The sequence below is a fragment of the Elephantulus edwardii genome, unplaced genomic scaffold (genome assembly GCF_000299155.1).
Source record: "Elephantulus edwardii isolate Elephantulus edwardi_28Jun2011 unplaced genomic scaffold, EleEdw1.0 scaffold00256, whole genome shotgun sequence".
NCBI classification, from domain to species: Eukaryota; Metazoa; Chordata; class Mammalia; order Macroscelidea; family Macroscelididae; genus Elephantulus; species Elephantulus edwardii.
In genome coordinates, this window is record NW_006400006.1 from 3788737 (window position 1) to 3798291 (window position 9555).

The 9555-nt window shown below is 37.1% G+C and overlaps 1 pseudogene; it reads left to right on the plus strand.

The window, feature by feature from the left end:
- Nucleotides 1-5081: 5081 nt before the first annotated feature.
- On the plus strand, nucleotides 5082-6948 carry LOC102843903 (annotated as a pseudogene).
- The last annotated feature ends 2607 nt before the right edge of the window (nucleotides 6949-9555 follow it).

Genomic DNA, 9555 nt, shown 5'->3' on the forward strand with positions numbered 1-9555 from the left:
CAGCCTGAATTATAGTCCTTTGATAACCTTAGTATGGTTCTGGGTGGTCTGTGATCTATTCCAATGAATTTTGGACCCAGCAGAGCAGAAAGTTTGGTATTGGGATGAGTAGAAAGGGGTGTGAAACTGTTGGGAACATGTCTGACCTCCTACTAATGGTGATGGTTCAGATATGGCTGTCCTTACATGTTCCTTGGTCTTTTTTACACTAAGTGAATGAGTAACTTTAATGGAGAGAGTGAATAATAACATTAATTTTAATGGTGTGGGAAGAATTTTTAAAGGAGTAGAATTGCCTTATAATAGAAATAGCAACTGAATATGCATATTTGAAGGTTTAACTCTGGTGGCTTGTAGGTGAAGAGTTGCACTGTCAACTCAAACACCCACAGTTTAAATATGTGAGCTAATTGGATATGACATAATAGCATATAACAATAACACCACAACTAAATAGAGGCAAGAATGGTGAAATTTCAATTCATGTAACTTGGATATGTTGTCAGCATTTCCAAATTCTTGCAAAAAGGCATTATTCTTAGAAATGTAGAATGCAAGTGAAGACCCACATTGAGATGAATTGACACAGTGCAACAATGGATTTAAGTATGAGAGAGATGAGAGACTGTGGCAATGGTGTGGGGTAGGACAATATTTCAATCTATTGTACAATAGGGTTACAAGTTATATGGGAGCTCTGGTGGCATAGTAGCTAAAGAGTCACATTGTCAATCCAAAGGAAAGAAATTCAAATCCATCTACTCTTAGAGAGGCAGATGGGTAATCTCCTCAAATGTGATTTACACCTTCTGAAACATCTGTTGGAATATCAACTATGAGTTTGGAATCTACAGCATATAACAAAAGGGCACCTAATAACAACTGAATAATGGACATTTCTTTCACAGTAGGTTCTTTGCATATACCATATTTTGTATTTAAAACATCCATAAAAAGTAAAAAGTATTAACCTATTTTTTAACTGAATAAATTAAAACTCAAGAGAGAGTATACTTTTATCGAGACCATATGACAATAACTTACTAAATCTATACATATTGAATCCAGTTTTGGACATAAAACACTTAGTATTTCTTTAATAATTTCTTTTAAAGAAAATTAGAGATAGAGATTTCATTATATTAATAAGACTAATACAGCCCAAGTCAATAAAGGGACCTTTTTTTTTCTTCTCATAGCTAAAAATTATGGAGGGAGCTCTGGTGGACTGTGCTGCAATCCCTACTGCACATATGAATCCTCTAGCTGCTCTGCAGGAGAAAATTGGACAATCTCTCTTTTTTTTATTTTCTAAAACTGTTTAATCTCCCTTACCTGTCTCTCTTTTTTCTTTCATTTAAATAGCATTCAGTTTATTACAAATATTTAGTATTGGCTTCCCATATTTCCCCTCTTTTGTTTTTATCATAATTATGCTATCGTCTAGATGAGCATCATTTATAAACAACCAAATAAAACAAATTCAAAAATCTCCATATGATCAGGAGGATTCAGGTTGAATATTCCTTGAAAGTTTGCTTTAATTGTCCCATTACCACAGTGCTTGTCAAAACCAGTTCTGATTAATCTCCTTTGTCAGTGTGTCCTTTGCCATTCCCTATCACTCCTCCCTGAGAGAGATTTCACCCTGATTCAAAAGGAAAGGTGGAAGGCATATTTTCTTAGATACTTCCTGCTGAAAAGGGACGCTGTAGGTTTCAGGGTGAAGATCTTCTCTCACTACCCTAAAGGGCCCCTTTGGCAATAGGAAACATGTAGACTATTGTGGAGATTGATGTTGGAATTTAGATGCACTGTTATCAGTTGTGCTTAGCCATACATGTTCATACCCTTAAAGATGCATCATGGAACTATTTCAGAATAGAAGACACAGATTTAACTAACAAGTTAAAAATACATGAGTCAAAAATTAAAGGCAATAATATTCCAAGTAGAGGTTCTAACAGTGGCACAAATCAAGTTACAGAGGGAAGGTAGTTTTTAAAATAAAAGGCTTATTGACTAGCACGTTGTCTATTATAGTATAAAGGTTAGGAACCACAGGATGTAGAGGCTCAACTATGTCCTTTAGTGTTCTTAAGTCCTGGACCAAATTCCATCTGCCACTGGGTTGTTTTACAGTGTGGAAATCCGTATGCAAGGCAGAGGTGAAGTAAGGAACTGCTTATGAGGTTTTCTGTCAATTCCAACAACTGAGAAATAGTGAGAAGAGTGGGACCTCAGAAGGCTTTTAGGACCAAATAATAGGCTCTTGTGTCCAGGAGGAAAGGAATATACTTACCAGTAATGTGAATGCTCACCCATGGCTCTTCTGGGAGGATCTGAATCTTTGAAGCGTCCTCCTTTGTTTCCAGTTGGGAGCTGGGGCCTGTAAGTCCTGTCAGCCATGAGGACCTGATATGGGCCACCCTTGGCCAAGTGTTTTTCAGATCCTCTCTACTCCCCTGCCTATCTGTGGCTCTTGTCTGTGCCACTGTCTACTGAAGTGGCCCAGCTTTCCACAGTGGAAGCAATTCCGACCTCTTTTATTACCTTTGGATGGCATTATTTATGAGTAGGATTTCCCTTTACTGACACAGGTCCTAAAGTGGCAACAGGTGTTCCAATAATTTTGGCCATTCTGTGGTCTTTTCTCTTCCCTCTAGATCCAAGTTGTTAAAAGAGGGAAAAATTTAAACAAATATGTAACAACTGTTACTGGGATAATCGGAATGAGAGTGTCAGAGACGCTGTGATTGGCACAGGACAGAGCAGAGTTTAGGGCTGTTGTAAATAGGGACGCTATGAGTTGCAAGCGACTCAATGTCACATAACAACAACAACATATAACAACTAATTTTGAACATTATGATATTTTAAGTTTAAGGCTAGAAATATTATCAATATGATCATTTCCAATCCAGAGATACATGTTCCAATGCAGTTCCTAATTTCCATAAATGGTTTTGGTAAGAAGGATATTGTAAATGTGGATACAGTTCCATTATTTCTCCTCCATGCTATGATATAGTGTTATTAGCATGAGCAGTTATAAATCCATTGCCTTTCTTACTCTAACTTAAAATTTTTACATTTTAAATTTATTATTAATTTCAGTAAAAATTTTTAGAGACTTTGAATTTCCATTCATTCATTGTTGCACATTTCTGCTCTCCCAGCCCTTCCCCCTAGAACACTACCCTCTTGGAAAAGTAGAGGAAAAGTTCTTTCATTGTTTTACAAACTCTCCCTCAGGTCCACTCCACCATATAGCCTTTGCTCTAGACTCCTGTCATGACAAAAATACCTAATCACATATCCCTTTTAAACAATTTTCTCCATCATCTGTTTCAATGCATTATACATTATTGAACCCATCTTTCTCAGACTCTCCCCAAACCCAAGGTCAGTCCTATTTTACAACAGTGGCACCATGCAGTATTTGTCCTTTTGTGTCTGAAATACTTCATTCAGCATAATATCCTCCAGAGTCACCCATTTTGAATAATATTGCATGAGTTCCTTATTTTTCAATGCAGCATAGTATTCCATTGTGTATATATACCACAGACTCTCTATCTACTCGTTTTTTGATGGGTGCTTGGGTTGTTTCGAACTCCTTGCTACTGTGAACAAAGCTGCAATAAACATGGGTGTGCATGGACAATCTCCTCTCTTACGATTAGCTGCCTCTGAAAATCTGCGAGTCAGCTCTGGGTCGGTTCCGACTCAATGGTACTCAACAACAACAACAACAACAATAAAAATTATAAAGCCAGTTTTTGTAACTTTTTCTAAAGTCGTTTCCATCTGATTTAGAAATAACACTTTCGGAGGAAATTTTGTCGCTTTTATGGCCACAGAATGGATGTAGGGTTATCTCCGTGGACTCAGGGTACTGTGGTAGAACTTCCTGCTAGAGGTGGAGAGTTCCCCAGGTTGAAGGCTCCTGCACATTCATTACAATTCTCCAGATACCGTGTTTAGTATAAAAGCTTAAACTCTGCTGAAGAATGTAACCACGTGATTACTTTTTCTTTAGAATTTGAATACGGAATTACAGGAACAGATGAAATTGGAAAGCTAAATACAAAATTTATATCTGGTTGAAACAACATGAAGTATACTTGGATGTTGAAAACAGAGACCTATTTTAGTAGAAATTCTCCTGTATTATTGCTTGGAAAATGTTACATTTTAAATATGAAGATGAAATAAAATATTACCTTCAAGATTGTGATGTGCAATAGGAGACTGTGTAATTTCAGGAAATGTAAAAGAATTTCTTTCTAGAATATGGCTGACCTACAGAGGAGAATTTCTTCAAATAGAAGGCTCAACTTTGACTACAGACTAGTTAGGCCTATACACTGAGAAATGGCCAGATGCTATTGTCTCAAGGACTCACATCATACTTTCTTGGTAGAACTGGGACCATGCTTCGAACACTGAAAATTCAAACTGAATCATGGATTTCTCACATTAAAAAAAATAAATATTGTATCATCTGAAGCATTGCTGTCAGTGAAAAATGAACTCAAAGCATTATAAAATTTCTTCAAGGAAAACAATTAGGAGATATTTTTATGATCAGCTGCAAGAATATGGAAGCAGCCCAAATGTCCAACTACAATCAATTGGTTTGATAAATTATGGTACGTTCATACAATGGAATACTATACAGCACTCTGGAGCAATGACTTTAAAAAAACTATATAACTTGGGAGAGACTGTTGCTGAGTGAAGAGCATTATGCTGAGTGAACTAACTCATAACTCATTCTCATAAAGGCAAATACCACATAAGACCATTATTTTAAAAATAGAAGAATGACTCATAAAACGTATATGGGAGTTCAAGAGGGGAAGGGATGGGATCTGAAGGGTAAGGATGGGCAGCAGGGAAATCATACAGCGATACAATTTGGTGAGTGGAGGGAAGAGGTAGAGAAAATGGGAAGATGGAGTAATGCTGGGTATAGTTTAATGGTGATTGATTTCACAAACCACAATTTATGAGAATGATTGTATGAAATACAATGTGAATGAAGGAAAGCGTATGAATTTTGTATGCAAACCAATATGAAATTAAAAAAAAAGATTTGTCATAGGAAAATCATCTATTGGTTTGGTGATTCCTCCTTGGCCCTCTTTGACCTACCTCAACTAGTAGAATATGGTACGAAGCCTGGGGAAAGAGCTGGAAATTGATATGGACCAGCTGTAGTTGTTCAGATTTTTAGACAAGCAGTTGAATAGTCTTCCAAGCATCCTGGAAAATCTACAACCAGGAGAGGATAAAATAATTTAATGGGACCTTCTAAGAATCAAATCCTTATGCACATCCAAAAACTTCTCCAACAGGGTAAAAAGGACAACCACAGACTGGGAAAAATATTTGGTAATGACATGTCAGACAAGGGACGTATATCTAGAATTTATAAAATACCTGAGCACCACAACAATATAAAGGAAAATAACCCAATTGAAAAATGGGCACAGGATGTAAACAGACACTTCATCAAAAAAGACATTCAGATGGCAAGCAAACACATGAAGAAATGTTCAAAATCCCTAGCTCTAAGAGAGATGCAAAGCAAAACAACTATGAGATATGATCACACCCCAGTAAGAATAGCAAAACACTGTGGAAGGCAGTATGGTGCTTTCTCAAAAGGTTGCAAATAGAGATACCGTTTAACCCAGCAATTCCACTTCTAGGAATTTACCCTAAAGAAAACATAACTGCCACCTAAGCTGATATATGCACACCCATGTTTGTTGCGGCTTTGTTTGCAATAGCGCAGAGCTGGAAACAACTCAAGCGTCCATCAACGAATGGATAGAGAAGCTCTGGTATATATTCACACAATGGAATACTATGCAGCATTGAAAAACAAGGAACTCATGAAATATTATGCAAAGTGGATGATCCTAGAGGACATTATGCTCAGTGAAATATCTCAGTCACAAAAGGACAAATGTTGCATAGGGCCACTATTGTAAAACAGGACTGACATTGGGGTTGAGGGAAGACAGAGAAGAAGGGGAAGAATGTTGTATACTGCATGGGAACAGATGAGGAAAAGAACTGTTTAAAAAGGATATATGTGTTTAAAAAGGATACATGATTAGGTATTATTGTCATGATAGGAGTCCAGAAAGAAGGTTGCACTGTTCAGTGGACTTGGGAGGAGGGATTGCATAGCAATGAAAGAGTGTTCTTTTACTTATCAAGGAGAAAATGGAATTATGGGAGAGTAGATGGGCAGGGAGAAAAGTGCAACAATGAATGACTGGAAACCCTAAAAAAAAGTGAATAAAATTTGAAGAAGCAGGACACCCTGATTTAAAAGGTATAATTGCTTATATTGCTCAAAATTAAACAATATACAACTCAGATGTAATTGATAAGAAATAGTGTGCTTCCAAGACCTCTCATAATCCAGATATCAAAGCTGTTATTATTATAATTCCTATTGGACTTGGTGGAGAATTAACCAGTATTGAGTACTTATAAAAAGAATTCTAAGCCTTAAATATTGTGGGGGTGTTATTTCTGGTAAACCTAAGCAGTCATATTATGTTCCTGGATTTCAAGATGCCACTTTGATTTATAAGGATCCTCAATTCTGCCAATATTTTGTGGATGTCATCATAAATTATTTCCCTCTTAAGATATTCCACAGCCCTTCTCCTAAAAAGAAGTTGCTTTGAAAAATGGATCCTAGCTACAAAATTGGATTTTGCTGTTGAAATGTTCAGGACTTCAAATGATCTTTGGAAAGAATCATTGAGATTCTGAAATTTTTTTCTGTGTAAAAAAATAAATGGTCATTCCAGAGATTAAGATTTCATAGCTACTACAACCAATGAATATGAATTTTTCCCATGAGATGAACAGAAAAGATTAAAGAGATGTAGCACAGTAAAGTTTGTCTTACTTTAATGATTAACCCATTAGTGCTTGGTGAGAACCTCTTGGAAAAGGAGAAAGGGGATGGAAAGAATGAAACTAGTGTGTTTGAAACAAGTTTATTTTTATGAATACCTTAATTGTATATGTTATACATAAATAAAAAGTTGCTGTTGTTATGTGGCATCGAGTCGCCTACAACTCATAATGACCCTATGTACAAGAGCCTAAGCCCTACCCTATCCTGAACCAATCTCATAGTCTCTGACACACCTACCGCAATTACCCCAGTCACGGAATCAATCCATCTCATTGAGGGTCTTTGTCTTCTACACTGTCCCTCTACCCTCCCAAGCATGAGGTCCCTCTCCAAGGATTGTTCCCTCCTTACAACATGTCCAAAATGTGTCAAATGAAGCTTCAGAATCCTTGCAGCCTGGCTTCACCCTCTCCAGGACAAACCTGTTCATTCTCTTAGCAGGCTATGATATATTCAACACTCTTCTCCAACACCACAGTTCAAAGGCATCCATTCTCCTATCCCTCCTAGTCATTGTCCAGCTCTCTGATACAGAGCAAGGGATTGCAAATATCAAGGCATGTATTAGGTGCACCTTATTCTCCAGACTGACATGTTTGCACTTCAGTACTCTCTAAGAGAGGTCTCTAACTGCAGACTTTCCCATCACAATACATCTTTTAATTTCCTAGCTGCTGGTACCAAGAGTGTTGATTGTGGAGCCAAGCAAACTAAAGCTGTGAACAATCTCAATCTCTTCACCATCTATCCTAATGCTGCCAATTGGCCCAGTGGTGAGAATTTGTGTTTTCTTTATATTGAGCCTCAATCTATATTAAATGGTGCAGTCCCTGACTTTACACAGCAAGTGCTTCAGGTCCTCCTCAGTTTCAACAAACAGGTTTATGTCATCTGCATAAAACAGATTGTTGATGATTCTTCCTCCAATCCTGATGCCACATTTCTCTTCATAGAGCCCAGACTCCCAGATAATCTGTTCTACATAAAGATTGAAAAGGTATGGCGATAGGACACGTCCCTGGTGTACACCTTTCCCAATTTTGAACCATGCAGTGTTTCCTTGCTCTGTTGTGATGACTGCCTCCTGGTCCAAGTATAGGTTTTGCATTAGCATGATCAAGTGTTTTGGGATTCTCATTCTTCTCAGAGTCAACCACAGTTTGTTGAACATTTGAAAACATACAATTTTAAATTGTTTTTATTCTTTAAGAAATCTGATCTGCATTTTAGGTAACAAGGAAAGATCTGAAGAAAAAAACAAACATAGAAATAATACAAAACATCTTCTCAGACCACATGCTACAAAATGAGAAATTAATGACAAGAAGATAAAGGGGGAAAACCATACACTTGTAAGCTGAACAATACCATTCTTGAACATGAGTGGGTACTAGAAGAAATAAAAAATGAAATAAAAAATTTTCTTGAAACAAATAACAATGAAAACATCACTTAGCAAAACCTCTGAGAAACTGTCAAAGCAGTAATCACAGGTCAATTTATTGCAATAAGTAAACACATCAAAAGGCAGGAAAAATGACCTTTTACTCTCTAATCCAGTATCTCCAGCAAATTGAAAAAGATCACCAAGAAAACCAACAGTCGCTAAAGAAACTGAAATTATAAAAATCAGGGTAGAAATAAATCAAATAGAAAACAGAAAAACAATTGAAGCCATCAACAAAACTAGGAGTTACTTCTTCAAAAAGGTCAATAAAATCTACAAACCAATAGCAAAACTAACAAAGGCGGGAAAAATGTAAAATGGTGCAACCACTTTGGAAAGCTGTATGGCACTTTCTCTAAAGGGTGCAAAGAGAAACACCATTTGAGCCAACAATTCCACGTCTGAAAATTTATCCTAAAGAAACCATAACCGCCACTCAAGCAGATATATGCACACCCATGTTTACTGCAGCTTTGTTCACAGTAGCAAAGAGTTCGAAACAACCCAAGTGTCCATCAATCAACAAATGAATGGATAGAGAAGCTCTGGTATAGTCATGGAATACTATGCAGCATTGAAAAACAAGGAACTCATGAAACACTGTACAAAATGGGTGACCCTGGAGGACATTATGTTGAGTGAAATATCTCAGTGACAGAAGGACAAATACAGTATAATGCCACTTTTATAGAACAGGACTGATAGCGGGTTTGGCAGGAAACTAGGAAAATAAGGGATAAATAAAGTACACTGCATTGAAATAGATGAGGGAGAAAACTGTTTAAAGGGGATGTATGATTGAGTACTTTTTTGCATAACAAGTGCCCAGAGTAGGAGCTGTATAGTAAAGTTGACTGGTGTGGGGAGGGGGAATTGTATAACAATGAAGCATTTTTTTTTCTTTTCAAAGAGAAAGAGAACTGGGGGAGGTGTGGGCAGGGGGGAAAATGTGCAACTATAAATGAATGGACATGCAAGTCTTCTATAACTTTTCATTAAAACCTCAATTAAAAAAAGAAAAAGAAAAAAAAAACAGCCATGTATGGGGTTCCAAGAGGATGGGTAGGAGCAGAAGGGTGAGGTTGGGAAGTGGAGATAATCACGGGGTCACACAATTTCATGTGTGGAGGGATTAGTGGGAAAAGGAAATTGT